The sequence below is a fragment of the Schistocerca americana genome, chromosome 8 (genome assembly GCF_021461395.2).
Source record: "Schistocerca americana isolate TAMUIC-IGC-003095 chromosome 8, iqSchAmer2.1, whole genome shotgun sequence".
In the NCBI taxonomy this organism is placed as follows: Eukaryota; Metazoa; Arthropoda; class Insecta; order Orthoptera; family Acrididae; genus Schistocerca; species Schistocerca americana.
In genome coordinates, this window is record NC_060126.1 from 95,454,052 (window position 1) to 95,476,954 (window position 22,903).

A 22,903-nucleotide genomic window follows, 5' to 3' on the forward strand; every position below is an offset into this window, starting at 1 on the left:
TGCAGCAAAGTGAATACCGCTAACTGAGAACACTGTGTCGTAGCCCCAGTGGCGCAATTGGTTAGCGCACGGTACTTATAAGGCAGTAGCCGTGAGCAATGCCGGGGTTGTGAGTTCGAGCCTCACCTGGGGCATACTTTTATTTCTTAGCAGCTGTCTCTGACAGCAACAGGAGGCTAGGTTTGAGATGTATCAGCTATTTGAGTAACATAATTGTGTATTCGAGACGCTAGCTGCGTCTTCCTCGGTAGTATAGTGGTTAGTATCCCCGCCTGTCACGCGGGAGACCGGGGTTCGATTCCCCGCCGGGGAGGCACATCCGATTTTTAATTGCTGCTCTTTCACTCGCCGAACTTAGTGTAGGACGTTTGCGGCTACTTGCACCATATCTCTCGCACACAGGCACCTGTTTACATCGCATCCTCGGTAGTATAGTGGTTAGTATCCCCGCCTGTCACGCGGGAGACCGGGGTTCGATTCCCCGCCGGGGAGATGCGATTTTTATCTCACAAACCTGTTCGAGTGTTGCGCGTATGGGGGTCGTAAGAGCATTAACTTTGCGATCAAGGAGTGTAGTTGGTGCAAAATCTTAAAAAATGCTACATCTTAGGAAGTGGTTCTCGCATTCTTCACACTTCAGAATTACTGGGTTTGCTGTTAACGCTGAATCAAGGCACCCCAGCCGACGCTGTGGGCGTAATAATCGAGCTCGACACAGTCTGCAAAAGAAATAATTTTAGCAGAGCGTGGTTTCGATCCACGGACCTCTGGGTTATGGGCCCAGCACGCTTCCACTGCGCCACTCTGCTGGCTGGGGTTGCGCTGGCTCTTCGCCACGTGACGTGGGACACTTGGAAAGCGTTGTCTGCGTCGCTTTCACACGCCTGTACTTAATTGCGTATCATCTCCCACAGCTCTCAGCTTGACTTGTCTCGACTTTGCTCGACTGACGCTACGCTGACGCTTGCAGGCTGCGATATTTACCACGATTGACTCGACATGCAGCTGCGAGATGCACAGGAGTAACAAAGCACTCCGCGATGCGTCGACATACGAAATCCACTGCCCAGCTACGCGTCGGCAACCAACAAAATGCCGACCCTGCCAGGATTCGAACCTGGAATCTTCTGATCCGTAGTCAGACGCGTTATCCGTTGCGCCACAGGGCCAGTGGCAGCATTTCTTTCTACGAGGCAAGTGCAATTGGCGAAGAAACGTGTTCTCCATGGCTGAGCAAGCTCCCAAGGAAGGTACCTCTCGTCCAGCTGCGTGGCCGCAGTGCGCCTGCAGAGCTTAGAGCTTGCCACACATCTGCTCTCGCTGCTCGACAGGTAGCAGAAGGCAAGGCGCGCGTTTTCCCGCGTTTTCTCGACGACCAGAGCCGGTTGATGTGCATGTCAGCGTAGCATATGAAACAAGAATAGCACGAAGCATTGGTAGTCAGGTGCCAAAGTCGCAGTATGGCATCAGGTGGCGATCGTATGTTTCTGTGGCCACCACTGGTTTGCAGCAAAGTGAATACCGCTAACTGAGAACACTGTGTCGTAGCCCCAGTGGCGCAATTGGTTAGCGCACGGTACTTATAAGGCAGTAGCCGTGAGCAATGCCGGGGTTGTGAGTTCGAGCCTCACCTGGGGCATACTTTTATTTCTTAGCAGCTGTCTCTGACAGCAACAGGAGGCTAGGTTTGAGATGTATCAGCTATTTGAGTAACATAATTGTGTATTCGAGACGCTAGCTGCGTCTTCCTCGGTAGTATAGTGGTTAGTATCCCCGCCTGTCACGCGGGAGACCGGGGTTCGATTCCCCGCCGGGGAGGCACATCCGATTTTTAATTGCTGCTCTTTCACTCGCCGAACTTAGTGTAGGACGTTTGCGGCTACTTGCACCATATCTCTCGCACACAGGCACCTGTTTACATCGCATCCTCGGTAGTATAGTGGTTAGTATCCCCGCCTGTCACGCGGGAGACCGGGGTTCGATTCCCCGCCGGGGAGATGCGATTTTTATCTCACAAACCTGTTCGAGTGTTGCGCGTATGGGGGTCGTAAGAGCATTAACTTTGCGATCAAGGAGTGTAGTTGGTGCAAAATCTTAAAAAATGCTACATCTTAGGAAGTGGTTCTCGCATTCTTCACACTTCAGAATTACTGGGTTTGCTGTTAACGCTGAATCAAGGCACCCCAGCCGACGCTGTGGGCGTAATAATCGAGCTCGACACAGTCTGCAAAAGAAATAATTTTAGCAGAGCGTGGTTTCGATCCACGGACCTCTGGGTTATGGGCCCAGCACGCTTCCACTGCGCCACTCTGCTGGCTGGGGTTGCGCTGGCTCTTCGCCACGTGACGTGGGACACTTGGAAAGCGTTGTCTGCGTCGCTTTCACACGCCTGTACTTAATTGCGTATCATCTCCCACAGCTCTCAGCTTGACTTGTCTCGACTTTGCTCGACTGACGCTACGCTGACGCTTGCAGGCTGCGATATTTACCACGATTGACTCGACATGCAGCTGCGAGATGCACAGGAGTAACAAAGCACTCCGCGATGCGTCGACATACGAAATCCACTGCCCAGCTACGCGTCGGCAACCAACAAAATGCCGACCCTGCCAGGATTCGAACCTGGAATCTTCTGATCCGTAGTCAGACGCGTTATCCGTTGCGCCACAGGGCCAGTGGCAGCATTTCTTTCTACGAGGCAAGTGCAATTGGCGAAGAAACGTGTTCTCCATGGCTGAGCAAGCTCCCAAGGAAGGTACCTCTCGTCCAGCTGCGTGGCCGCAGTGCGCCTGCAGAGCTTAGAGCTTGCCACACATCTGCTCTCGCTGCTCGACAGGTAGCAGAAGGCAAGGCGCGCGTTTTCCCGCGTTTTCTCGACGACCAGAGCCGGTTGATGTGCATGTCAGCGTAGCATATGAAACAAGAATAGCACGAAGCATTGGTAGTCAGGTGCCAAAGTCGCAGTATGGCATCAGGTGGCGATCGTATGTTTCTGTGGCCACCACTGGTTTGCAGCAAAGTGAATACCGCTAACTGAGAACACTGTGTCGTAGCCCCAGTGGCGCAATTGGTTAGCGCACGGTACTTATAAGGCAGTAGCCGTGAGCAATGCCGGGGTTGTGAGTTCGAGCCTCACCTGGGGCATACTTTTATTTCTTAGCAGCTGTCTCTGACAGCAACAGGAGGCTAGGTTTGAGATGTATCAGCTATTTGAGTAACATAATTGTGTATTCGAGACGCTAGCTGCGTCTTCCTCGGTAGTATAGTGGTTAGTATCCCCGCCTGTCACGCGGGAGACCGGGGTTCGATTCCCCGCCGGGGAGGCACATCCGATTTTTAATTGCTGCTCTTTCACTCGCCGAACTTAGTGTAGGACGTTTGCGGCTACTTGCACCATATCTCTCGCACACAGGCACCTGTTTACATCGCATCCTCGGTAGTATAGTGGTTAGTATCCCCGCCTGTCACGCGGGAGACCGGGGTTCGATTCCCCGCCGGGGAGATGCGATTTTTATCTCACAAACCTGTTCGAGTGTTGCGCGTATGGGGGTCGTAAGAGCATTAACTTTGCGATCAAGGAGTGTAGTTGGTGCAAAATCTTAAAAAATGCTACATCTTAGGAAGTGGTTCTCGCATTCTTCACACTTCAGAATTACTGGGTTTGCTGTTAACGCTGAATCAAGGCACCCCAGCCGACGCTGTGGGCGTAATAATCGAGCTCGACACAGTCTGCAAAAGAAATAATTTTAGCAGAGCGTGGTTTCGATCCACGGACCTCTGGGTTATGGGCCCAGCACGCTTCCACTGCGCCACTCTGCTGGCTGGGGTTGCGCTGGCTCTTCGCCACGTGACGTGGGACACTTGGAAAGCGTTGTCTGCGTCGCTTTCACACGCCTGTACTTAATTGCGTATCATCTCCCACAGCTCTCAGCTTGACTTGTCTCGACTTTGCTCGACTGACGCTACGCTGACGCTTGCAGGCTGCGATATTTACCACGATTGACTCGACATGCAGCTGCGAGATGCACAGGAGTAACAAAGCACTCCGCGATGCGTCGACATACGAAATCCACTGCCCAGCTACGCGTCGGCAACCAACAAAATGCCGACCCTGCCAGGATTCGAACCTGGAATCTTCTGATCCGTAGTCAGACGCGTTATCCGTTGCGCCACAGGGCCAGTGGCAGCATTTCTTTCTACGAGGCAAGTGCAATTGGCGAAGAAACGTGTTCTCCATGGCTGAGCAAGCTCCCAAGGAAGGTACCTCTCGTCCAGCTGCGTGGCCGCAGTGCGCCTGCAGAGCTTAGAGCTTGCCACACATCTGCTCTCGCTGCTCGACAGGTAGCAGAAGGCAAGGCGCGCGTTTTCCCGCGTTTTCTCGACGACCAGAGCCGGTTGATGTGCATGTCAGCGTAGCATATGAAACAAGAATAGCACGAAGCATTGGTAGTCAGGTGCCAAAGTCGCAGTATGGCATCAGGTGGCGATCGTATGTTTCTGTGGCCACCACTGGTTTGCAGCAAAGTGAATACCGCTAACTGAGAACACTGTGTCGTAGCCCCAGTGGCGCAATTGGTTAGCGCACGGTACTTATAAGGCAGTAGCCGTGAGCAATGCCGGGGTTGTGAGTTCGAGCCTCACCTGGGGCATACTTTTATTTCTTAGCAGCTGTCTCTGACAGCAACAGGAGGCTAGGTTTGAGATGTATCAGCTATTTGAGTAACATAATTGTGTATTCGAGACGCTAGCTGCGTCTTCCTCGGTAGTATAGTGGTTAGTATCCCCGCCTGTCACGCGGGAGACCGGGGTTCGATTCCCCGCCGGGGAGGCACATCCGATTTTTAATTGCTGCTCTTTCACTCGCCGAACTTAGTGTAGGACGTTTGCGGCTACTTGCACCATATCTCTCGCACACAGGCACCTGTTTACATCGCATCCTCGGTAGTATAGTGGTTAGTATCCCCGCCTGTCACGCGGGAGACCGGGGTTCGATTCCCCGCCGGGGAGATGCGATTTTTATCTCACAAACCTGTTCGAGTGTTGCGCGTATGGGGGTCGTAAGAGCATTAACTTTGCGATCAAGGAGTGTAGTTGGTGCAAAATCTTAAAAAATGCTACATCTTAGGAAGTGGTTCTCGCATTCTTCACACTTCAGAATTACTGGGTTTGCTGTTAACGCTGAATCAAGGCACCCCAGCCGACGCTGTGGGCGTAATAATCGAGCTCGACACAGTCTGCAAAAGAAATAATTTTAGCAGAGCGTGGTTTCGATCCACGGACCTCTGGGTTATGGGCCCAGCACGCTTCCACTGCGCCACTCTGCTGGCTGGGGTTGCGCTGGCTCTTCGCCACGTGACGTGGGACACTTGGAAAGCGTTGTCTGCGTCGCTTTCACACGCCTGTACTTAATTGCGTATCATCTCCCACAGCTCTCAGCTTGACTTGTCTCGACTTTGCTCGACTGACGCTACGCTGACGCTTGCAGGCTGCGATATTTACCACGATTGACTCGACATGCAGCTGCGAGATGCACAGGAGTAACAAAGCACTCCGCGATGCGTCGACATACGAAATCCACTGCCCAGCTACGCGTCGGCAACCAACAAAATGCCGACCCTGCCAGGATTCGAACCTGGAATCTTCTGATCCGTAGTCAGACGCGTTATCCGTTGCGCCACAGGGCCAGTGGCAGCATTTCTTTCTACGAGGCAAGTGCAATTGGCGAAGAAACGTGTTCTCCATGGCTGAGCAAGCTCCCAAGGAAGGTACCTCTCGTCCAGCTGCGTGGCCGCAGTGCGCCTGCAGAGCTTAGAGCTTGCCACACATCTGCTCTCGCTGCTCGACAGGTAGCAGAAGGCAAGGCGCGCGTTTTCCCGCGTTTTCTCGACGACCAGAGCCGGTTGATGTGCATGTCAGCGTAGCATATGAAACAAGAATAGCACGAAGCATTGGTAGTCAGGTGCCAAAGTCGCAGTATGGCATCAGGTGGCGATCGTATGTTTCTGTGGCCACCACTGGTTTGCAGCAAAGTGAATACCGCTAACTGAGAACACTGTGTCGTAGCCCCAGTGGCGCAATTGGTTAGCGCACGGTACTTATAAGGCAGTAGCCGTGAGCAATGCCGGGGTTGTGAGTTCGAGCCTCACCTGGGGCATACTTTTATTTCTTAGCAGCTGTCTCTGACAGCAACAGGAGGCTAGGTTTGAGATGTATCAGCTATTTGAGTAACATAATTGTGTATTCGAGACGCTAGCTGCGTCTTCCTCGGTAGTATAGTGGTTAGTATCCCCGCCTGTCACGCGGGAGACCGGGGTTCGATTCCCCGCCGGGGAGGCACATCCGATTTTTAATTGCTGCTCTTTCACTCGCCGAACTTAGTGTAGGACGTTTGCGGCTACTTGCACCATATCTCTCGCACACAGGCACCTGTTTACATCGCATCCTCGGTAGTATAGTGGTTAGTATCCCCGCCTGTCACGCGGGAGACCGGGGTTCGATTCCCCGCCGGGGAGATGCGATTTTTATCTCACAAACCTGTTCGAGTGTTGCGCGTATGGGGGTCGTAAGAGCATTAACTTTGCGATCAAGGAGTGTAGTTGGTGCAAAATCTTAAAAAATGCTACATCTTAGGAAGTGGTTCTCGCATTCTTCACACTTCAGAATTACTGGGTTTGCTGTTAACGCTGAATCAAGGCACCCCAGCCGACGCTGTGGGCGTAATAATCGAGCTCGACACAGTCTGCAAAAGAAATAATTTTAGCAGAGCGTGGTTTCGATCCACGGACCTCTGGGTTATGGGCCCAGCACGCTTCCACTGCGCAACTCTGCTGGCTGGGGTTGCGCTGGCTCTTCGCCACGTGACGTGGGACACTTGGAAAGCGTTGTCTGCGTCGCTTTCACACGCCTGTACTTAATTGCGTATCATCTCCCACAGCTCTCAGCTTGACTTGTCTCGACTTTGCTCGACTGACGCTACGCTGACGCTTGCAGGCTGCGATATTTACCACGATTGACTCGACATGCAGCTGCGAGATGCACAGGAGTAACAAAGCACTCCGCGATGCGTCGACATACGAAATCCACTGCCCAGCTACGCGTCGGCAACCAACAAAATGCCGACCCTGCCAGGATTCGAACCTGGAATCTTCTGATCCGTAGTCAGACGCGTTATCCGTTGCGCCACAGGGCCAGTGGCAGCATTTCTTTCTACGAGGCAAGTGCAATTGGCGAAGAAACGTGTTCTCCATGGCTGAGCAAGCTCCCAAGGAAGGTACCTCTCGTCCAGCTGCGTGGCCGCAGTGCGCCTGCAGAGCTTAGAGCTTGCCACACATCTGCTCTCGCTGCTCGACAGGTAGCAGAAGGCAAGGCGCGCGTTTTCCCGCGTTTTCTCGACGACCAGAGCCGGTTGATGTGCATGTCAGCGTAGCATATGAAACAAGAATAGCACGAAGCATTGGTAGTCAGGTGCCAAAGTCGCAGTATGGCATCAGGTGGCGATCGTATGTTTCTGTGGCCACCACTGGTTTGCAGCAAAGTGAATACCGCTAACTGAGAACACTGTGTCGTAGCCCCAGTGGCGCAATTGGTTAGCGCACGGTACTTATAAGGCAGTAGCCGTGAGCAATGCCGGGGTTGTGAGTTCGAGCCTCACCTGGGGCATACTTTTATTTCTTAGCAGCTGTCTCTGACAGCAACAGGAGGCTAGGTTTGAGATGTATCAGCTATTTGAGTAACATAATTGTGTATTCGAGACGCTAGCTGCGTCTTCCTCGGTAGTATAGTGGTTAGTATCCCCGCCTGTCACGCGGGAGACCGGGGTTCGATTCCCCGCCGGGGAGGCACATCCGATTTTTAATTGCTGCTCTTTCACTCGCCGAACTTAGTGTAGGACGTTTGCGGCTACTTGCACCATATCTCTCGCACACAGGCACCTGTTTACATCGCATCCTCGGTAGTATAGTGGTTAGTATCCCCGCCTGTCACGCGGGAGACCGGGGTTCGATTCCCCGCCGGGGAGATGCGATTTTTATCTCACAAACCTGTTCGAGTGTTGCGCGTATGGGGGTCGTAAGAGCATTAACTTTGCGATCAAGGAGTGTAGTTGGTGCAAAATCTTAAAAAATGCTACATCTTAGGAAGTGGTTCTCGCATTCTTCACACTTCAGAATTACTGGGTTTGCTGTTAACGCTGAATCAAGGCACCCCAGCCGACGCTGTGGGCGTAATAATCGAGCTCGACACAGTCTGCAAAAGAAATAATTTTAGCAGAGCGTGGTTTCGATCCACGGACCTCTGGGTTATGGGCCCAGCACGCTTCCACTGCGCCACTCTGCTGGCTGGGGTTGCGCTGGCTCTTCGCCACGTGACGTGGGACACTTGGAAAGCGTTGTCTGCGTCGCTTTCACACGCCTGTATTTAATTGCGTATCATCTCCCACAGCTCTCAGCTTGACTTGTCTCGACTTTGCTCGACTGACGCTACGCTGACGCTTGCAGGCTGCGATATTTACCACGATTGACTCGACATGCAGCTGCGAGATGCACAGGAGTAACAAAGCACTCCGCGATGCGTCGACATACGAAATCCACTGCCCAGCTACGCGTCGGCAACCAACAAAATGCCGACCCTGCCAGGATTCGAACCTGGAATCTTCTGATCCGTAGTCAGACGCGTTATCCGTTGCGCCACAGGGCCAGTGGCAGCATTTCTTTCTACGAGGCAAGTGCAATTGGCGAAGAAACGTGTTCTCCATGGCTGAGCAAGCTCCCAAGGAAGGTACCTCTCGTCCAGCTGCGTGGCCGCAGTGCGCCTGCAGAGCTTAGAGCTTGCCACACATCTGCTCTCGCTGCTCGACAGGTAGCAGAAGGCAAGGCGCGCGTTTTCCCGCGTTTTCTCGACGACCAGAGCCGGTTGATGTGCATGTCAGCGTAGCATATGAAACAAGAATAGCACGAAGCATTGGTAGTCAGGTGCCAAAGTCGCAGTATGGCATCAGGTGGCGATCGTATGTTTCTGTGGCCACCACTGGTTTGCAGCAAAGTGAATACCGCTAACTGAGAACACTGTGTCGTAGCCCCAGTGGCGCAATTGGTTAGCGCACGGTACTTATAAGGCAGTAGCCGTGAGCAATGCCGGGGTTGTGAGTTCGAGCCTCACCTGGGGCATACTTTTATTTCTTAGCAGCTGTCTCTGACAGCAACAGGAGGCTAGGTTTGAGATGTATCAGCTATTTGAGTAACATAATTGTGTATTCGAGACGCTAGCTGCGTCTTCCTCGGTAGTATAGTGGTTAGTATCCCCGCCTGTCACGCGGGAGACCGGGGTTCGATTCCCCGCCGGGGAGGCACATCCGATTTTTAATTGCTGCTCTTTCACTCGCCGAACTTAGTGTAGGACGTTTGCGGCTACTTGCACCATATCTCTCGCACACAGGCACCTGTTTACATCGCATCCTCGGTAGTATAGTGGTTAGTATCCCCGCTTGTCACGCGGGAGACCGGGGTTCGATTCCCCGCCGGGGAGATGCGATTTTTATCTCACAAACCTGTTCGAGTGTTGCGCGTATGGGGGTCGTAAGAGCATTAACTTTGCGATCAAGGAGTGTAGTTGGTGCAAAATCTTAAAAAATGCTACATCTTAGGAAGTGGTTCTCGCATTCTTCACACTTCAGAATTACTGGGTTTGCTGTTAACGCTGAATCAAGGCACCCCAGCCGACGCTGTGGGCGTAATAATCGAGCTCGACACAGTCTGCAAAAGAAATAATTTTAGCAGAGCGTGGTTTCGATCCACGGACCTCTGGGTTATGGGCCCAGCACGCTTCCACTGCGCCACTCTGCTGGCTGGGGTTGCGCTGGCTCTTCGCCACGTGACGTGGGACACTTGGAAAGCGTTGTCTGCGTCGCTTTCACACGCCTGTACTTAATTGCGTATCATCTCCCACAGCTCTCAGCTTGACTTGTCTCGACTTTGCTCGACTGACGCTACGCTGACGCTTGCAGGCTGCGATATTTACCACGATTGACTCGACATGCAGCTGCGAGATGCACAGGAGTAACAAAGCACTCCGCGATGCGTCGACATACGAAATCCACTGCCCAGCTACGCGTCGGCAACCAACAAAATGCCGACCCTGCCAGGATTCGAACCTGGAATCTTCTGATCCGTAGTCAGACGCGTTATCCGTTGCGCCACAGGGCCAGTGGCAGCATTTCTTTCTACGAGGCAAGTGCAATTGGCGAAGAAACGTGTTCTCCATGGCTGAGCAAGCTCCCAAGGAAGGTACCTCTCGTCCAGCTGCGTGGCCGCAGTGCGCCTGCAGAGCTTAGAGCTTGCCACACATCTGCTCTCGCTGCTCGACAGGTAGCAGAAGGCAAGGCGCGCGTTTTCCCGCGTTTTCTCGACGACCAGAGCCGGTTGATGTGCATGTCAGCGTAGCATATGAAACAAGAATAGCACGAAGCATTGGTAGTCAGGTGCCAAAGTCGCAGTATGGCATCAGGTGGCGATCGTATGTTTCTGTGGCCACCACTGGTTTGCAGCAAAGTGAATACCGCTAACTGAGAACACTGTGTCGTAGCCCCAGTGGCGCAATTGGTTAGCGCACGGTACTTATAAGGCAGTAGCCGTGAGCAATGCCGGGGTTGTGAGTTCGAGCCTCACCTGGGGCATACTTTTATTTCTTAGCAGCTGTCTCTGACAGCAACAGGAGGCTAGGTTTGAGATGTATCAGCTATTTGAGTAACATAATTGTGTATTCGAGACGCTAGCTGCGTCTTCCTCGGTAGTATAGTGGTTAGTATCCCCGCCTGTCACGCGGGAGACCGGGGTTCGATTCCCCGCCGGGGAGGCACATCCGATTTTTAATTGCTGCTCTTTCACTCGCCGAACTTAGTGTAGGACGTTTGCGGCTACTTGCACCATATCTCTCGCACACAGGCACCTGTTTACATCGCATCCTCGGTAGTATAGTGGTTAGTATCCCCGCCTGTCACGCGGGAGACCGGGGTTCGATTCCCCGCCGGGGAGATGCGATTTTTATCTCACAAACCTGTTCGAGTGTTGCGCGTATGGGGGTCGTAAGAGCATTAACTTTGCGATCAAGGAGTGTAGTTGGTGCAAAATCTTAAAAAATGCTACATCTTAGGAAGTGGTTCTCGCATTCTTCACACTTCAGAATTACTGGGTTTGCTGTTAACGCTGAATCAAGGCACCCCAGCCGACGCTGTGGGCGTAATAATCGAGCTCGACACAGTCTGCAAAAGAAATAATTTTAGCAGAGCGTGGTTTCGATCCACGGACCTCTGGGTTATGGGCCCAGCACGCTTCCACTGCGCCACTCTGCTGGCTGGGGTTGCGCTGGCTCTTCGCCACGTGACGTGGGACACTTGGAAAGCGTTGTCTGCGTCGCTTTCACACGCCTGTACTTAATTGCGTATCATCTCCCACAGCTCTCAGCTTGACTTGTCTCGACTTTGCTCGACTGACGCTACGCTGACGCTTGCAGGCTGCGATATTTACCACGATTGACTCGACATGCAGCTGCGAGATGCACAGGAGTAACAAAGCACTCCGCGATGCGTCGACATACGAAATCCACTGCCCAGCTACGCGTCGGCAACCAACAAAATGCCGACCCTGCCAGGATTCGAACCTGGAATCTTCTGATCCGTAGTCAGACGCGTTATCCGTTGCGCCACAGGGCCAGTGGCAGCATTTCTTTCTACGAGGCAAGTGCAATTGGCGAAGAAACGTGTTCTCCATGGCTGAGCAAGCTCCCAAGGAAGGTACCTCTCGTCCAGCTGCGTGGCCGCAGTGCGCCTGCAGAGCTTAGAGCTTGCCACACATCTGCTCTCGCTGCTCGACAGGTAGCAGAAGGCAAGGCGCGCGTTTTCCCGCGTTTTCTCGACGACCAGAGCCGGTTGATGTGCATGTCAGCGTAGCATATGAAACAAGAATAGCACGAAGCATTGGTAGTCAGGTGCCAAAGTCGCAGTATGGCATCAGGTGGCGATCGTATGTTTCTGTGGCCACCACTGGTTTGCAGCAAAGTGAATACCGCTAACTGAGAACACTGTGTCGTAGCCCCAGTGGCGCAATTGGTTAGCGCACGGTACTTATAAGGCAGTAGCCGTGAGCAATGCCGGGGTTGTGAGTTCGAGCCTCACCTGGGGCATACTTTTATTTCTTAGCAGCTGTCTCTGACAGCAACAGGAGGCTAGGTTTGAGATGTATCAGCTATTTGAGTAACATAATTGTGTATTCGAGACGCTAGCTGCGTCTTCCTCGGTAGTATAGTGGTTAGTATCCCCGCCTGTCACGCGGGAGACCGGGGTTCGATTCCCCGCCGGGGAGGCACATCCGATTTTTAATTGCTGCTCTTTCACTCGCCGAACTTAGTGTAGGACGTTTGCGGCTACTTGCACCATATCTCTCGCACACAGGCACCTGTTTACATCGCATCCTCGGTAGTATAGTGGTTAGTATCCCCGCCTGTCACGCGGGAGACCGGGGTTCGATTCCCCGCCGGGGAGATGCGATTTTTATCTCACAAACCTGTTCGAGTGTTGCGCGTATGGGGGTCGTAAGAGCATTAACTTTGCGATCAAGGAGTGTAGTTGGTGCAAAATCTTAAAAAATGCTACATCTTAGGAAGTGGTTCTCGCATTCTTCACACTTCAGAATTACTGGGTTTGCTGTTAACGCTGAATCAAGGCACCCCAGCCGACGCTGTGGGCGTAATAATCGAGCTCGACACAGTCTGCAAAAGAAATAATTTTAGCAGAGCGTGGTTTCGATCCACGGACCTCTGGGTTATGGGCCCAGCACGCTTCCACTGCGCCACTCTGCTGGCTGGGGTTGCGCTGGCTCTTCGCCACGTGACGTGGGACACTTGGAAAGCGTTGTCTGCGTCGCTTTCACACGCCTGTACTTAATTGCGTATCATCTCCCACAGCTCTCAGCTTGACTTGTCTCGACTTTGCTCGACTGACGCTACGCTGACGCTTGCAGGCTGCGATATTTACCACGATTGACTCGACATGCAGCTGCGAGATGCACAGGAGTAACAAAGCACTCCGCGATGCGTCGACATACGAAATCCACTGCCCAGCTACGCGTCGGCAACCAACAAAATGCCGACCCTGCCAGGATTCGAACCTGGAATCTTCTGATCCGTAGTCAGACGCGTTATCCGTTGCGCCACAGGGCCAGTGGCAGCATTTCTTTCTACGAGGCAAGTGCAATTGGCGAAGAAACGTGTTCTCCATGGCTGAGCAAGCTCCCAAGGAAGGTACCTCTCGTCCAGCTGCGTGGCCGCAGTGCGCCTGCAGAGCTTAGAGCTTGCCACACATCTGCTCTCGCTGCTCGACAGGTAGCAGAAGGCAAGGCGCGCGTTTTCCCGCGTTTTCTCGACGACCAGAGCCGGTTGATGTGCATGTCAGCGTAGCATATGAAACAAGAATAGCACGAAGCATTGGTAGTCAGGTGCCAAAGTCGCAGTATGGCATCAGGTGGCGATCGTATGTTTCTGTGGCCACCACTGGTTTGCAGCAAAGTGAATACCGCTAACTGAGAACACTGTGTCGTAGCCCCAGTGGCGCAATTGGTTAGCGCACGGTACTTATAAGGCAGTAGCCGTGAGCAATGCCGGGGTTGTGAGTTCGAGCCTCACCTGGGGCATACTTTTATTTCTTAGCAGCTGTCTCTGACAGCAACAGGAGGCTAGGTTTGAGATGTATCCCCTATTTGAGTAACATAATTGTGTATTCGAGACGCTAGCTGCGTCTTCCTCGGTAGTATAGTGGTTAGTATCCCCGCCTGTCACGCGGGAGACCGGGGTTCGATTCCCCGCCGGGGAGGCACATCCGATTTTTAATTGCTGCTCTTTCACTCGCCGAACTTAGTGTAGGACGTTTGCGGCTACTTGCACCATATCTCTCGCACACAGGCACCTGTTTACATCGCATCCTCGGTAGTATAGTGGTTAGTATCCCCGCCTGTCACGCGGGAGACCGGGGTTCGATTCCCCGCCGGGGAGATGCGATTTTTATCTCACAAACCTGTTCGAGTGTTGCGCGTATGGGGGTCGTAAGAGCATTAACTTTGCGATCAAGGAGTGTAGTTGGTGCAAAATCTTAAAAAATGCTACATCTTAGGAAGTGGTTCTCGCATTCTTCACACTTCAGAATTACTGGGTTTGCTGTTAACGCTGAATCAAGGCACCCCAGCCGACGCTGTGGGCGTAATAATCGAGCTCGACACAGTCTGCAAAAGAAATAATTTTAGCAGAGCGTGGTTTCGATCCACGGACCTCTGGGTTATGGGCCCAGCACGCTTCCACTGCGCCACTCTGCTGGCTGGGGTTGCGCTGGCTCTTCGCCACGTGACGTGGGACACTTGGAAAGCGTTGTCTGCGTCGCTTTCACACGCCTGTACTTAATTGCGTATCATCTCCCACAGCTCTCAGCTTGACTTGTCTCGACTTTGCTCGACTGACGCTACGCTGACGCTTGCAGGCTGCGATATTTACCACGATTGACTCGACATGCAGCTGCGAGATGCACAGGAGTAACAAAGCACTCCGCGATGCGTCGACATACGAAATCCACTGCCCAGCTACGCGTCGGCAACCAACAAAATGCCGACCCTGCCAGGATTCGAACCTGGAATCTTCTGATCCGTAGTCAGACGCGTTATCCGTTGCGCCACAGGGCCAGTGGCAGCATTTCTTTCTACGAGGCAAGTGCAATTGGCGAAGAAACGTGTTCTCCATGGCTGAGCAAGCTCCCAAGGAAGGTACCTCTCGTCCAGCTGCGTGGCCGCAGTGCGCCTGCAGAGCTTAGAGCTTGCCACACATCTGCTCTCGCTGCTCGACAGGTAGCAGAAGGCAAGGCGCGCGTTTTCCCGCGTTTTCTCGACGACCAGAGCCGGTTGATGCGCATGTCAGCGTAGCATATGAAACAAGAATAGCACGAAGCATTGGTAGTCAGGTGCCAAAGTCGCAGTATGGCATCAGGTGGCGATCGTATGTTTCTGTGGCCACCACTGGTTTGCAGCAAAGTGAATACCGCTAACTGAGAACACTGTGTCGTAACCCCAGTGGCGCAATTGGTTAGCGCACGGTACTTATAAGGCAGTAGCCGTGAGCAATGCCGGGGTTGTGAGTTCGAGCCTCACCTGGGGCATACTTTTATTTCTTAGCAGCTGTCTCTGACAGCAACAGGAGGCTAGGTTTGAGATGTATCAGCTATTTGAGTAACATAATTGTGTATTCGAGACGCTAGCTGCGTCTTCCTCGGTAGTATAGTGGTTAGTATCCCCGCCTGTCACGCGGGAGACCGGGGTTCGATTCCCCGCCGGGGAGGCACATCCGATTTTTAATTGCTGCTCTTTCACTCGCCGAACTTAGTGTAGGACGTTTGCGGCTACTTGCACCATATCTCTCGCACACAGGCACCTGTTTACATCGCATCCTCGGTAGTATAGTGGTTAGTATCCCCGCCTGTCACGCGGGAGACCGGGGTTCGATTCCCCGCCGGGGAGATGCGATTTTTATCTCACAAACCTGTTCGAGTGTTGCGCGTATGGGGGTCGTAAGAGCATTAACTTTGCGATCAAGGAGTGTAGTTGGTGCAAAATCTTAAAAAATGCTACATCTTAGGAAGTGGTTCTCGCATTCTTCACACTTCAGAATTACTGGGTTTGCTGTTAACGCTGAATCAAGGCACCCCAGCCGACGCTGTGGGCGTAATAATCGAGCTCGACACAGTCTGCAAAAGAAATAATTTTAGCAGAGCGTGGTTTCGATCCACGGACCTCTGGGTTATGGGCCCAGCACGCTTCCACTGCGCCACTCTGCTGGCTGGGGTTGCGCTGGCTCTTCGCCACGTGACGTGGGACACTTGGAAAGCGTTGTCTGCGTCGCTTTCACACGCCTGTACTTAATTGCGTATCATCTCCCACAGCTCTCAGCTTGACTTGTCTCGACTTTGCTCGACTGACGCTACGCTGACGCTTGCAGGCTGCGATATTTACCACGATTGACTCGACATGCAGCTGCGAGATGCACAGGAGTAACAAAGCACTCCGCGATGCGTCGACATACGAAATCCACTGCCCAGCTACGCGTCGGCAACCAACAAAATGCCGACCCTGCCAGGATTCGAACCTGGAATCTTCTGATCCGTAGTCAGACGCGTTATCCGTTGCGCCACAGGGCCAGTGGCAGCATTTCTTTCTACGAGGCAAGTGCAATTGGCGAAGAAACGTGTTCTCCATGGCTGAGCAAGCTCCCAAGGAAGGTACCTCTCGTCCAGCTGCGTGGCCGCAGTGCGCCTGCAGAGCTTAGAGCTTGCCACACATCTGCTCTCGCTGCTCGACAGGTAGCAGAAGGCAAGGCGCGCGTTTTCCCGCGTTTTCTCGACGACCAGAGCCGGTTGATGTGCATGTCAGCGTAGCATATGAAACAAGAATAGCACGAAGCATTGGTAGTCAGGTGCCAAAGTCGCAGTATGGCATCAGGTGGCGATCGTATGTTTCTGTGGCCACCACTGGTTTGCAGCAAAGTGAATACCGCTAACTGAGAACACTGTGTCGTAGCCCCAGTGGCGCAATTGGTTAGCGCACGGTACTTATAAGGCAGTAGCCGTGAGCAATGCCGGGGTTGTGAGTTCGAGCCTCACCTGGGGCATACTTTTATTTCTTAGCAGCTGTCTCTGACAGCAACAGGAGGCTAGGTTTGAGATGTATCAGCTATTTGAGTAACATAATTGTGTATTCGAGACGCTAGCTGCGTCTTCCTCGGTAGTATAGTGGTTAGTATCCCCGCCTGTCACGCGGGAGACCGGGGTTCGATTCCCCGCCGGGGAGGCACATCCGATTTTTAATTGCTGCTCTTTCACTCGCCGAACTTAGTGTAGGACGTTTGCGGCTACTTGCACCATATCTCTCGCACACAGGCACCTGTTTACATCGCATCCTCGGTAGTATAGTGGTTAGTATCCCCGCCTGTCACGCGGGAGACCGGGGTTCGATTCCCCGCCGGGGAGATGCGATTTTTATCTCACAAACCTGTTCGAGTGTTGCGCGTATGGGGGTCGTAAGAGCATTAACTTTGCGATCAAGGAGTGTAGTTGGTGCAAAATCTTAAAAAATGCTACATCTTAGGAAGTGGTTCTCGCATTCTTCACACTTCAGAATTACTGGGTTTGCTGTTAACGCTGAATCAAGGCACCCCAGCCGACGCTGTGGGCGTAATAATCGAGCTCGACACAGTCTGCAAAAGAAATAATTTTAGCAGAGCGTGGTTTCGATCCACGGACCTCTGGGTTATGGGCCCAGCACGCTTCCACTGCGCCACTCTGCTGGCTGGGGTTGCGCTGGCTCTTCGCCACGTGACGTGGGACACTTGGAAAGCGTTGTCTGCGTCGCTTTCACACGCCTGTACTTAATTGCGTATCATCTCCCACAGCTCTCAGCTTGACTTGTCTCGACTTTGCTCGACTGACGCTACGCTGACGCTTGCAGGCTGCGATATTTACCACGATTGACTCGACATGCAGCTGCGAGATGCACAGGAGTAACAAAGCACTCCGCGATGCGTCGACATACGAAATCCACTGCCCAGCTACGCGTCGGCAACCAACAAAATGCCGACCCTGCCAGGATTCGAACCTGGAATCTTCTGATCCGTAGTCAGACGCGTTATCCGTTGCGCCACATGGCCAGTGGCAGCATTTCTTTCTACGAGGCAAGTGCAATTGGCGAAGAAACGTGTTCTCCATGGCTGAGCAAGCTCCCAAGGAAGGTACCTCTCGTCCAGCTGCGTGGCCGCAGTGCGCCTGCAGAGCTTAGAGCTTGCCACACATCTGCTCTCGCTGCTCGACAGGTAGCAGAAGGCAAGGCGCGCGTTTTCCCGCGTTTTCTCGACGACCAGAGCCGGTTGATGCGCATGTCAGCGTAGCATATGAAACAAGAATAGCACGAAGCATTGGTAGTCAGGTGCCAAAGTCGCAGTATGGCATCAGGTGGCGATCGTATGTTTCTGTGGCCACCACTGGTTTGCAGCAAAGTGAATACTGCTAACTGAGAACACTGTGTCGTAGCCCCAGTGGCGCAATTGGTTAGCGCACGGTACTTATAAGGCAGTAGCCGTGAGCAATGCCGGGGTTGTGAGTTCGAGCCTCACCTGGGGCATACTTTTATTTCTTAGCAGCTGTCTCTGACAGCAACAGGAGGCTAGGTTTGAGATGTATCAGCTATTTGAGTAACATAATTGTGTATTCGAGACGCTAGCTGCGTCTTCCTCGGTAGTATAGTGGTTAGTATCCCCGCCTGTCACGCGGGAGACCGGGGTTCGATTCCCCGCCGGGGAGGCACATCCGATTTTTAATTGCTGCTCTTTCACTCGCCGAACTTAGTGTAGGACGTTTGCGGCTACTTGCACCATATCTCTCGCACACAGGCACCTGTTTACATCGCATCCTCGGTAGTATAGTGGTTAGTATCCCCGCCTGTCACGCGGGAGACCGGGGTTCGATTCCCCGCCGGGGAGATGCGATTTTTATCTCACAAACCTGTTCGAGTGTTGCGCGTATGGGGGTCGTAAGAGCATTAACTTTGCGATCAAGGAGTGTAGTTGGTGCAAAATCTTAAAAAATGCTACATCTTAGGAAGTGGTTCTCGCATTCTTCACACTTCAGAATTACTGGGTTTGCTGTTAACGCTGAATCAAGGCACCCCAGCCGACGCTGTGGGCGTAATAATCGAGCTCGACACAGTCTGCAAAAGAAATAATTTTAGCAGAGCGTGGTTTCGATCCACGGACCTCTGGGTTATGGGCCCAGCACGCTTCCACTGCGCCACTCTGCTGGCTGGGGTTGCGCTGGCTCTTCGCCACGTGACGTGGGACACTTGGAAAGCGTTGTCTGCGTCGCTTTCACACGCCTGTACTTAATTGCGTATCATCTCCCACAGCTCTCAGCTTGACTTGTCTCGACTTTGCTCGACTGACGCTACGCTGACGCTTGCAGGCTGCGATATTTACCACGATTGACTCGACATGCAGCTGCGAGATGCACAGGAGTAACAAAGCACTCCGCGATGCGTCGACATACGAAATCCACTGCCCAGCTACGCGTCGGCAACCAACAAAATGCCGACCCTGCCAGGATTCGAACCTGGAATCTTCTGATCCGTAGTCAGACGCGTTATCCGTTGCGCCACAGGGCCAGTGGCAGCATTTCTTTCTACGAGGCAAGTGCAATTGGCGAAGAAACGTGTTCTCCATGGCTGAGCAAGCTCCCAAGGAAGGTACCTCTCGTCCAGCTGCGTGGCCGCAGTGCGCCTGCAGAGCTTAGAGCTTGCCACACATCTGCTCTCGCTGCTCGACAGGTAGCAGAAGGCAAGGCGCGCGTTTTCCCGCGTTTTCTCGACGACCAGAGCCGGTTGATGCGCATGTCAGCGTAGCATATGAAACAAGAATAGCACGAAGCATTGGTAGTCAGGTGCCAAAGTCGCAGTATGGCATCAGGTGGCGATCGTATGTTTCTGTGGCCACCACTGGTTTGCAGCAAAGTGAATACTGCTAACTGAGAACACTGTGTCGTAGCCCCAGTGGCGCAATTGGTTAGCGCACGGTACTTATAAGGCAGTAGCCGTGAGCAATGCCGGGGTTGTGAGTTCGAGCCTCACCTGGGGCATACTTTTATTTCTTAGCAGCTGTCTCTGACAGCAACAGGAGGCTAGGTTTGAGATGTATCAGCTATTTGAGTAACATAATTGTGTATTCGAGACGCTAGCTGCGTCTTCCTCGGTAGTATAGTGGTTAGTATCCCCGCCTGTCACGCGGGAGACCGGGGTTCGATTCCCCGCCGGGGAGGCACATCCGATTTTTAATTGCTGCTCTTTCACTCGCCGAACTTAGTGTAGGACGTTTGCGGCTACTTGCACCATATCTCTCGCACACAGGCACCTGTTTACATCGCATCCTCGGTAGTATAGTGGTTAGTATCCCCGCCTGTCACGCGGGAGACCGGGGTTCGATTCCCCGCCGGGGAGATGCGATTTTTATCTCACAAACCTGTTCGAGTGTTGCGCGTATGGGGGTCGTAAGAGCATTAACTTTGCGATCAAGGAGTGTAGTTGGTGCAAAATCTTAAAAAATGCTACATCTTAGGAAGTGGTTCTCGCATTCTTCACACTTCAGAATTACTGGGTTTGCTGTTAACGCTGAATCAAGGCACCCCAGCCGACGCTGTGGGCGTAATAATCGAGCTCGACACAGTCTGCAAAAGAAATAATTTTAGCAGAGCGTGGTTTCGATCCACGGACCTCTGGGTTATGGGCCCAGCACGCTTCCACTGCGCCACTCTGCTGGCTGGGGTTGCGCTGGCTCTTCGCCACGTGACGTGGGACACTTGGAAAGCGTTGTCTGCGTCGCTTTCACACGCCTGTACTTAATTGCGTATCATCTCCCACAGCTCTCAGCTTGACTTGTCTCGACTTTGCTCGACTGACGCTACGCTGACGCTTGCAGGCTGCGATATTTACCACGATTGACTCGACATGCAGCTGCGAGATGCACAGGAGTAACAAAGCACTCCGCGATGCGTCGACATACGAAATCCACTGCCCAGCTACGCGTCGGCAACCAACAAAATGCCGACCCTGCCAGGATTCGAACCTGGAATCTTCTGATCCGTAGTCAGACGCGTTATCCGTTGCGCCACAGGGCCAGTGGCAGCATTTCTTTCTACGAGGCAAGTGCAATTGGCGAAGAAACGTGTTCTCCATGGCTGAGCAAGCTCCCAAGGAAGGTACCTCTCGTCCAGCTGCGTGGCCGCAGTGCGCCTGCAGAGCTTAGAGCTTGCCACACATCTGCTCTCGCTGCTCGACAGGTAGCAGAAGGCAAGGCGCGCGTTTTCCCGCGTTTTCTCGACGACCAGAGCCGGTTGATGTGCATGTCAGCGTAGCATATGAAACAAGAATAGCACGAAGCATTGGTAGTCAGGTGCCAAAGTCGCAGTATGGCATCAGGTGGCGATCGTATGTTTCTGTGGCCACCACTGGTTTGCAGCAAAGTGAATACCGCTAACTGAGAACACTGTGTCGTAGCCCCAGTGGCGCAATTGGTTAGCGCACGGTACTTATAAGGCAGTAGCCGTGAGCAATGCCGGGGTTGTGAGTTCGAGCCTCACCTGGGGCATACTTTTATTTCTTAGCAGCTGTCTCTGACAGCAACAGGAGGCTAGGTTTGAGATGTATCAGCTATTTGAGTAACATAATTGTGTATTCGAGACGCTAGCTGCGTCTTCCTCGGTAGTATAGTGGTTAGTATCCCCGCCTGTCACGCGGGAGACCGGGGTTCGATTCCCCGCCGGGGAGGCACATCCGATTTTTAATTGCTGCTCTTTCACTCGCCGAACTTAGTGTAGGACGTTTGCGGCTACTTGCACCATATCTCTCGCACACAGGCACCTGTTTACATCGCATCCTCGGTAGTATAGTGGTTAGTATCCCCGCCTGTCACGCGGGAGACCGGGGTTCGATTCCCCGCCGGGGAGATGCGATTTTTATCTCACAAACCTGTTCGAGTGTTGCGCGTATGGGGGTCGTAAGAGCATTAACTTTGCGATCAAGGAGTGTAGTTGGTGCAAAATCTTAAAAAATGCTACATCTTAGGAAGTGGTTCTCGCATTCTTCACACTTCAGAATTACTGGGTTTGCTGTTAACGCTGAATCAAGGCACCCCAGCCGACGCTGTGGGCGTAATAATCGAGCTCGACACAGTCTGCAAAAGAAATAATTTTAGCAGAGCGTGGTTTCGATCCACGGACCTCTGGGTTATGGGCCCAGCACGCTTCCACTGCGCCACTCTGCTGGCTGGGGTTGCGCTGGCTCTTCGCCACGTGACGTGGGACACTTGGAAAGCGTTGTCTGCGTCGCTTTCACACGCCTGTACTTAATTGCGTATCATCTCCCACAGCTCTCAGCTTGACTTGTCTCGACTTTGCTCGACTGACGCTACGCTGACGCTTGCAGGCTGCGATATTTACCACGATTGACTCGACATGCAGCTGCGAGATGCACAGGAGTAACAAAGCACTCCGCGATGCGTCGACATACGAAATCCACTGCCCAGCTACGCGTCGGCAACCAACAAAATGCCGACCCTGCCAGGATTCGAACCTGGAATCTTCTGATCCGTAGTCAGACGCGTTATCCGTTGCGCCACAGGGCCAGTGGCAGCATTTCTTTCTACGAGGCAAGTGCAATTGGCGAAGAAACGTGTTCTCCATGGCTGAGCAAGCTCCCAAGGAAGGTACCTCTCGTCCAGCTGCGTGGCCGCAGTGCGCCTGCAGAGCTTAGAGCTTGCCACACATCTGCTCTCGCTGCTCGACAGGTAGCAGAAGGCAAGGCGCGCGTTTTCCCGCGTTTTCTCGACGACCAGAGCCGGTTGATGTGCATGTCAGCGTAGCATATGAAACAAGAATAGCACGAAGCATTGGTAGTCAGGTGCCAAAGTCGCAGTATGGCATCAGGTGGCGATCGTATGTTTCTGTGGCCACCACTGGTTTGCAGCAAAGTGAATACCGCTAACTGAGAACACTGTGTCGTAGCCCCAGTGGCGCAATTGGTTAGCGCACGGTACTTATAAGGCAGTAGCCGTGAGCAATGCCGGGGTTGTGAGTTCGAGCCTCACCTGGGGCATACTTTTATTTCTTAGCAGCTGTCTCTGACAGCAACAGGAGGCTAGGTTTGAGATGTATCAGCTATTTGAGTAACATAATTGTGTATTCGAGACGCTAGCTGCGTCTTCCTCGGTAGTATAGTGGTTAGTATCCCCGCCTGTCACGCGGGAGACCGGGGTTCGATTCCCCGCCGGGGAGGCACATCCGATTTTT

At 53.0% G+C, this 22,903-nt stretch overlaps 76 non-coding genes across 76 annotated transcripts; 47 read left to right on the forward strand and 29 right to left on the reverse strand.

Annotated features, from left to right (window-relative positions):
- The first annotated feature begins 42 nt into the window (after nt 1-42).
- Nucleotides 43-134, forward strand: Trnai-uau. The gene is given in 2 exon segments: nt 43-80; nt 99-134. It is a non-coding gene; the product is annotated as a tRNA-Ile (tRNA).
- A 107-nt stretch (nt 135-241) lies between these two features.
- On the forward strand, nt 242-313 carry Trnad-guc. The gene has a single exon. It is a non-coding gene; the product is annotated as a tRNA-Asp (tRNA).
- Nucleotides 314-420: 107 nt separating this feature from the next.
- On the forward strand, nt 421-492 carry Trnad-guc. The gene has a single exon. It is a non-coding gene; the product is annotated as a tRNA-Asp (tRNA).
- Nucleotides 493-737: 245 nt separating this feature from the next.
- Nucleotides 738-809, reverse strand: Trnam-cau. Its single transcript has one exon. It is a non-coding gene; the product is annotated as a tRNA-Met (tRNA).
- A 287-nt stretch (nt 810-1,096) lies between these two features.
- Nucleotides 1,097-1,169, reverse strand: Trnar-acg. Its single transcript has one exon. It is a non-coding gene; the product is annotated as a tRNA-Arg (tRNA).
- Nucleotides 1,170-1,547: 378 nt separating this feature from the next.
- On the forward strand, nt 1,548-1,639 carry Trnai-uau. Its single transcript is given in 2 exon segments — nt 1,548-1,585; nt 1,604-1,639. It is a non-coding gene; the product is annotated as a tRNA-Ile (tRNA).
- A 107-nt stretch (nt 1,640-1,746) lies between these two features.
- Nucleotides 1,747-1,818, forward strand: Trnad-guc. The gene has a single exon. It is a non-coding gene; the product is annotated as a tRNA-Asp (tRNA).
- Nucleotides 1,819-1,925: 107 nt separating this feature from the next.
- Nucleotides 1,926-1,997, forward strand: Trnad-guc. The gene has a single exon. It is a non-coding gene; the product is annotated as a tRNA-Asp (tRNA).
- A 245-nt stretch (nt 1,998-2,242) lies between these two features.
- On the reverse strand, nt 2,243-2,314 carry Trnam-cau. Its single transcript has one exon. It is a non-coding gene; the product is annotated as a tRNA-Met (tRNA).
- Nucleotides 2,315-2,601: 287 nt separating this feature from the next.
- Trnar-acg lies at nt 2,602-2,674 on the reverse strand. Its single transcript has one exon. It is a non-coding gene; the product is annotated as a tRNA-Arg (tRNA).
- Nucleotides 2,675-3,052: 378 nt separating this feature from the next.
- Nucleotides 3,053-3,144, forward strand: Trnai-uau. The gene is given in 2 exon segments: nt 3,053-3,090; nt 3,109-3,144. It is a non-coding gene; the product is annotated as a tRNA-Ile (tRNA).
- A 107-nt stretch (nt 3,145-3,251) lies between these two features.
- Trnad-guc lies at nt 3,252-3,323 on the forward strand. Its single transcript has one exon. It is a non-coding gene; the product is annotated as a tRNA-Asp (tRNA).
- Nucleotides 3,324-3,430: 107 nt separating this feature from the next.
- On the forward strand, nt 3,431-3,502 carry Trnad-guc. Its single transcript has one exon. It is a non-coding gene; the product is annotated as a tRNA-Asp (tRNA).
- Nucleotides 3,503-3,747: 245 nt separating this feature from the next.
- On the reverse strand, nt 3,748-3,819 carry Trnam-cau. The gene has a single exon. It is a non-coding gene; the product is annotated as a tRNA-Met (tRNA).
- Nucleotides 3,820-4,106: 287 nt separating this feature from the next.
- On the reverse strand, nt 4,107-4,179 carry Trnar-acg. The gene has a single exon. It is a non-coding gene; the product is annotated as a tRNA-Arg (tRNA).
- Nucleotides 4,180-4,557: 378 nt separating this feature from the next.
- Nucleotides 4,558-4,649, forward strand: Trnai-uau. Its single transcript is given in 2 exon segments — nt 4,558-4,595; nt 4,614-4,649. It is a non-coding gene; the product is annotated as a tRNA-Ile (tRNA).
- A 107-nt stretch (nt 4,650-4,756) lies between these two features.
- On the forward strand, nt 4,757-4,828 carry Trnad-guc. Its single transcript has one exon. It is a non-coding gene; the product is annotated as a tRNA-Asp (tRNA).
- A 107-nt stretch (nt 4,829-4,935) lies between these two features.
- Trnad-guc lies at nt 4,936-5,007 on the forward strand. The gene has a single exon. It is a non-coding gene; the product is annotated as a tRNA-Asp (tRNA).
- A 245-nt stretch (nt 5,008-5,252) lies between these two features.
- On the reverse strand, nt 5,253-5,324 carry Trnam-cau. Its single transcript has one exon. It is a non-coding gene; the product is annotated as a tRNA-Met (tRNA).
- Nucleotides 5,325-5,611: 287 nt separating this feature from the next.
- On the reverse strand, nt 5,612-5,684 carry Trnar-acg. The gene has a single exon. It is a non-coding gene; the product is annotated as a tRNA-Arg (tRNA).
- Nucleotides 5,685-6,062: 378 nt separating this feature from the next.
- Trnai-uau lies at nt 6,063-6,154 on the forward strand. The gene is given in 2 exon segments: nt 6,063-6,100; nt 6,119-6,154. It is a non-coding gene; the product is annotated as a tRNA-Ile (tRNA).
- Nucleotides 6,155-6,261: 107 nt separating this feature from the next.
- Trnad-guc lies at nt 6,262-6,333 on the forward strand. Its single transcript has one exon. It is a non-coding gene; the product is annotated as a tRNA-Asp (tRNA).
- Nucleotides 6,334-6,440: 107 nt separating this feature from the next.
- Trnad-guc lies at nt 6,441-6,512 on the forward strand. Its single transcript has one exon. It is a non-coding gene; the product is annotated as a tRNA-Asp (tRNA).
- A 604-nt stretch (nt 6,513-7,116) lies between these two features.
- Trnar-acg lies at nt 7,117-7,189 on the reverse strand. The gene has a single exon. It is a non-coding gene; the product is annotated as a tRNA-Arg (tRNA).
- A 378-nt stretch (nt 7,190-7,567) lies between these two features.
- Trnai-uau lies at nt 7,568-7,659 on the forward strand. The gene is given in 2 exon segments: nt 7,568-7,605; nt 7,624-7,659. It is a non-coding gene; the product is annotated as a tRNA-Ile (tRNA).
- Nucleotides 7,660-7,766: 107 nt separating this feature from the next.
- Trnad-guc lies at nt 7,767-7,838 on the forward strand. The gene has a single exon. It is a non-coding gene; the product is annotated as a tRNA-Asp (tRNA).
- Nucleotides 7,839-7,945: 107 nt separating this feature from the next.
- Trnad-guc lies at nt 7,946-8,017 on the forward strand. The gene has a single exon. It is a non-coding gene; the product is annotated as a tRNA-Asp (tRNA).
- A 245-nt stretch (nt 8,018-8,262) lies between these two features.
- Trnam-cau lies at nt 8,263-8,334 on the reverse strand. The gene has a single exon. It is a non-coding gene; the product is annotated as a tRNA-Met (tRNA).
- A 287-nt stretch (nt 8,335-8,621) lies between these two features.
- Trnar-acg lies at nt 8,622-8,694 on the reverse strand. Its single transcript has one exon. It is a non-coding gene; the product is annotated as a tRNA-Arg (tRNA).
- A 378-nt stretch (nt 8,695-9,072) lies between these two features.
- On the forward strand, nt 9,073-9,164 carry Trnai-uau. The gene is given in 2 exon segments: nt 9,073-9,110; nt 9,129-9,164. It is a non-coding gene; the product is annotated as a tRNA-Ile (tRNA).
- Nucleotides 9,165-9,271: 107 nt separating this feature from the next.
- Trnad-guc lies at nt 9,272-9,343 on the forward strand. The gene has a single exon. It is a non-coding gene; the product is annotated as a tRNA-Asp (tRNA).
- A 107-nt stretch (nt 9,344-9,450) lies between these two features.
- On the forward strand, nt 9,451-9,522 carry Trnad-guc. The gene has a single exon. It is a non-coding gene; the product is annotated as a tRNA-Asp (tRNA).
- A 245-nt stretch (nt 9,523-9,767) lies between these two features.
- Trnam-cau lies at nt 9,768-9,839 on the reverse strand. Its single transcript has one exon. It is a non-coding gene; the product is annotated as a tRNA-Met (tRNA).
- Nucleotides 9,840-10,126: 287 nt separating this feature from the next.
- Trnar-acg lies at nt 10,127-10,199 on the reverse strand. The gene has a single exon. It is a non-coding gene; the product is annotated as a tRNA-Arg (tRNA).
- A 378-nt stretch (nt 10,200-10,577) lies between these two features.
- On the forward strand, nt 10,578-10,669 carry Trnai-uau. Its single transcript is given in 2 exon segments — nt 10,578-10,615; nt 10,634-10,669. It is a non-coding gene; the product is annotated as a tRNA-Ile (tRNA).
- Nucleotides 10,670-10,776: 107 nt separating this feature from the next.
- On the forward strand, nt 10,777-10,848 carry Trnad-guc. The gene has a single exon. It is a non-coding gene; the product is annotated as a tRNA-Asp (tRNA).
- Nucleotides 10,849-10,955: 107 nt separating this feature from the next.
- Trnad-guc lies at nt 10,956-11,027 on the forward strand. The gene has a single exon. It is a non-coding gene; the product is annotated as a tRNA-Asp (tRNA).
- A 245-nt stretch (nt 11,028-11,272) lies between these two features.
- Nucleotides 11,273-11,344, reverse strand: Trnam-cau. Its single transcript has one exon. It is a non-coding gene; the product is annotated as a tRNA-Met (tRNA).
- A 287-nt stretch (nt 11,345-11,631) lies between these two features.
- Trnar-acg lies at nt 11,632-11,704 on the reverse strand. Its single transcript has one exon. It is a non-coding gene; the product is annotated as a tRNA-Arg (tRNA).
- A 378-nt stretch (nt 11,705-12,082) lies between these two features.
- On the forward strand, nt 12,083-12,174 carry Trnai-uau. The gene is given in 2 exon segments: nt 12,083-12,120; nt 12,139-12,174. It is a non-coding gene; the product is annotated as a tRNA-Ile (tRNA).
- Nucleotides 12,175-12,281: 107 nt separating this feature from the next.
- Nucleotides 12,282-12,353, forward strand: Trnad-guc. Its single transcript has one exon. It is a non-coding gene; the product is annotated as a tRNA-Asp (tRNA).
- A 107-nt stretch (nt 12,354-12,460) lies between these two features.
- Trnad-guc lies at nt 12,461-12,532 on the forward strand. The gene has a single exon. It is a non-coding gene; the product is annotated as a tRNA-Asp (tRNA).
- A 245-nt stretch (nt 12,533-12,777) lies between these two features.
- On the reverse strand, nt 12,778-12,849 carry Trnam-cau. The gene has a single exon. It is a non-coding gene; the product is annotated as a tRNA-Met (tRNA).
- Nucleotides 12,850-13,136: 287 nt separating this feature from the next.
- On the reverse strand, nt 13,137-13,209 carry Trnar-acg. Its single transcript has one exon. It is a non-coding gene; the product is annotated as a tRNA-Arg (tRNA).
- A 378-nt stretch (nt 13,210-13,587) lies between these two features.
- Nucleotides 13,588-13,679, forward strand: Trnai-uau. The gene is given in 2 exon segments: nt 13,588-13,625; nt 13,644-13,679. It is a non-coding gene; the product is annotated as a tRNA-Ile (tRNA).
- A 107-nt stretch (nt 13,680-13,786) lies between these two features.
- Nucleotides 13,787-13,858, forward strand: Trnad-guc. The gene has a single exon. It is a non-coding gene; the product is annotated as a tRNA-Asp (tRNA).
- Nucleotides 13,859-13,965: 107 nt separating this feature from the next.
- Trnad-guc lies at nt 13,966-14,037 on the forward strand. The gene has a single exon. It is a non-coding gene; the product is annotated as a tRNA-Asp (tRNA).
- A 245-nt stretch (nt 14,038-14,282) lies between these two features.
- On the reverse strand, nt 14,283-14,354 carry Trnam-cau. Its single transcript has one exon. It is a non-coding gene; the product is annotated as a tRNA-Met (tRNA).
- A 287-nt stretch (nt 14,355-14,641) lies between these two features.
- Trnar-acg lies at nt 14,642-14,714 on the reverse strand. Its single transcript has one exon. It is a non-coding gene; the product is annotated as a tRNA-Arg (tRNA).
- Nucleotides 14,715-15,092: 378 nt separating this feature from the next.
- On the forward strand, nt 15,093-15,184 carry Trnai-uau. Its single transcript is given in 2 exon segments — nt 15,093-15,130; nt 15,149-15,184. It is a non-coding gene; the product is annotated as a tRNA-Ile (tRNA).
- A 107-nt stretch (nt 15,185-15,291) lies between these two features.
- On the forward strand, nt 15,292-15,363 carry Trnad-guc. The gene has a single exon. It is a non-coding gene; the product is annotated as a tRNA-Asp (tRNA).
- Nucleotides 15,364-15,470: 107 nt separating this feature from the next.
- Nucleotides 15,471-15,542, forward strand: Trnad-guc. The gene has a single exon. It is a non-coding gene; the product is annotated as a tRNA-Asp (tRNA).
- A 245-nt stretch (nt 15,543-15,787) lies between these two features.
- On the reverse strand, nt 15,788-15,859 carry Trnam-cau. The gene has a single exon. It is a non-coding gene; the product is annotated as a tRNA-Met (tRNA).
- Nucleotides 15,860-16,146: 287 nt separating this feature from the next.
- Nucleotides 16,147-16,219, reverse strand: Trnar-acg. The gene has a single exon. It is a non-coding gene; the product is annotated as a tRNA-Arg (tRNA).
- Nucleotides 16,220-16,597: 378 nt separating this feature from the next.
- On the forward strand, nt 16,598-16,689 carry Trnai-uau. Its single transcript is given in 2 exon segments — nt 16,598-16,635; nt 16,654-16,689. It is a non-coding gene; the product is annotated as a tRNA-Ile (tRNA).
- Nucleotides 16,690-16,796: 107 nt separating this feature from the next.
- Trnad-guc lies at nt 16,797-16,868 on the forward strand. The gene has a single exon. It is a non-coding gene; the product is annotated as a tRNA-Asp (tRNA).
- Nucleotides 16,869-16,975: 107 nt separating this feature from the next.
- Nucleotides 16,976-17,047, forward strand: Trnad-guc. Its single transcript has one exon. It is a non-coding gene; the product is annotated as a tRNA-Asp (tRNA).
- Nucleotides 17,048-17,292: 245 nt separating this feature from the next.
- Nucleotides 17,293-17,364, reverse strand: Trnam-cau. Its single transcript has one exon. It is a non-coding gene; the product is annotated as a tRNA-Met (tRNA).
- A 287-nt stretch (nt 17,365-17,651) lies between these two features.
- Trnar-acg lies at nt 17,652-17,724 on the reverse strand. Its single transcript has one exon. It is a non-coding gene; the product is annotated as a tRNA-Arg (tRNA).
- Nucleotides 17,725-18,102: 378 nt separating this feature from the next.
- Nucleotides 18,103-18,194, forward strand: Trnai-uau. Its single transcript is given in 2 exon segments — nt 18,103-18,140; nt 18,159-18,194. It is a non-coding gene; the product is annotated as a tRNA-Ile (tRNA).
- Nucleotides 18,195-18,301: 107 nt separating this feature from the next.
- Trnad-guc lies at nt 18,302-18,373 on the forward strand. The gene has a single exon. It is a non-coding gene; the product is annotated as a tRNA-Asp (tRNA).
- Nucleotides 18,374-18,480: 107 nt separating this feature from the next.
- Nucleotides 18,481-18,552, forward strand: Trnad-guc. Its single transcript has one exon. It is a non-coding gene; the product is annotated as a tRNA-Asp (tRNA).
- Nucleotides 18,553-18,797: 245 nt separating this feature from the next.
- Trnam-cau lies at nt 18,798-18,869 on the reverse strand. The gene has a single exon. It is a non-coding gene; the product is annotated as a tRNA-Met (tRNA).
- A 287-nt stretch (nt 18,870-19,156) lies between these two features.
- Trnar-acg lies at nt 19,157-19,229 on the reverse strand. Its single transcript has one exon. It is a non-coding gene; the product is annotated as a tRNA-Arg (tRNA).
- A 378-nt stretch (nt 19,230-19,607) lies between these two features.
- Trnai-uau lies at nt 19,608-19,699 on the forward strand. Its single transcript is given in 2 exon segments — nt 19,608-19,645; nt 19,664-19,699. It is a non-coding gene; the product is annotated as a tRNA-Ile (tRNA).
- A 107-nt stretch (nt 19,700-19,806) lies between these two features.
- Nucleotides 19,807-19,878, forward strand: Trnad-guc. The gene has a single exon. It is a non-coding gene; the product is annotated as a tRNA-Asp (tRNA).
- A 107-nt stretch (nt 19,879-19,985) lies between these two features.
- Nucleotides 19,986-20,057, forward strand: Trnad-guc. The gene has a single exon. It is a non-coding gene; the product is annotated as a tRNA-Asp (tRNA).
- Nucleotides 20,058-20,302: 245 nt separating this feature from the next.
- Trnam-cau lies at nt 20,303-20,374 on the reverse strand. Its single transcript has one exon. It is a non-coding gene; the product is annotated as a tRNA-Met (tRNA).
- A 287-nt stretch (nt 20,375-20,661) lies between these two features.
- Nucleotides 20,662-20,734, reverse strand: Trnar-acg. The gene has a single exon. It is a non-coding gene; the product is annotated as a tRNA-Arg (tRNA).
- Nucleotides 20,735-21,112: 378 nt separating this feature from the next.
- Nucleotides 21,113-21,204, forward strand: Trnai-uau. The gene is given in 2 exon segments: nt 21,113-21,150; nt 21,169-21,204. It is a non-coding gene; the product is annotated as a tRNA-Ile (tRNA).
- Nucleotides 21,205-21,311: 107 nt separating this feature from the next.
- On the forward strand, nt 21,312-21,383 carry Trnad-guc. Its single transcript has one exon. It is a non-coding gene; the product is annotated as a tRNA-Asp (tRNA).
- A 107-nt stretch (nt 21,384-21,490) lies between these two features.
- Nucleotides 21,491-21,562, forward strand: Trnad-guc. Its single transcript has one exon. It is a non-coding gene; the product is annotated as a tRNA-Asp (tRNA).
- A 245-nt stretch (nt 21,563-21,807) lies between these two features.
- Trnam-cau lies at nt 21,808-21,879 on the reverse strand. Its single transcript has one exon. It is a non-coding gene; the product is annotated as a tRNA-Met (tRNA).
- Nucleotides 21,880-22,166: 287 nt separating this feature from the next.
- On the reverse strand, nt 22,167-22,239 carry Trnar-acg. Its single transcript has one exon. It is a non-coding gene; the product is annotated as a tRNA-Arg (tRNA).
- Nucleotides 22,240-22,617: 378 nt separating this feature from the next.
- Trnai-uau lies at nt 22,618-22,709 on the forward strand. The gene is given in 2 exon segments: nt 22,618-22,655; nt 22,674-22,709. It is a non-coding gene; the product is annotated as a tRNA-Ile (tRNA).
- Nucleotides 22,710-22,816: 107 nt separating this feature from the next.
- On the forward strand, nt 22,817-22,888 carry Trnad-guc. Its single transcript has one exon. It is a non-coding gene; the product is annotated as a tRNA-Asp (tRNA).
- The last annotated feature ends 15 nt before the right edge of the window (nt 22,889-22,903 follow it).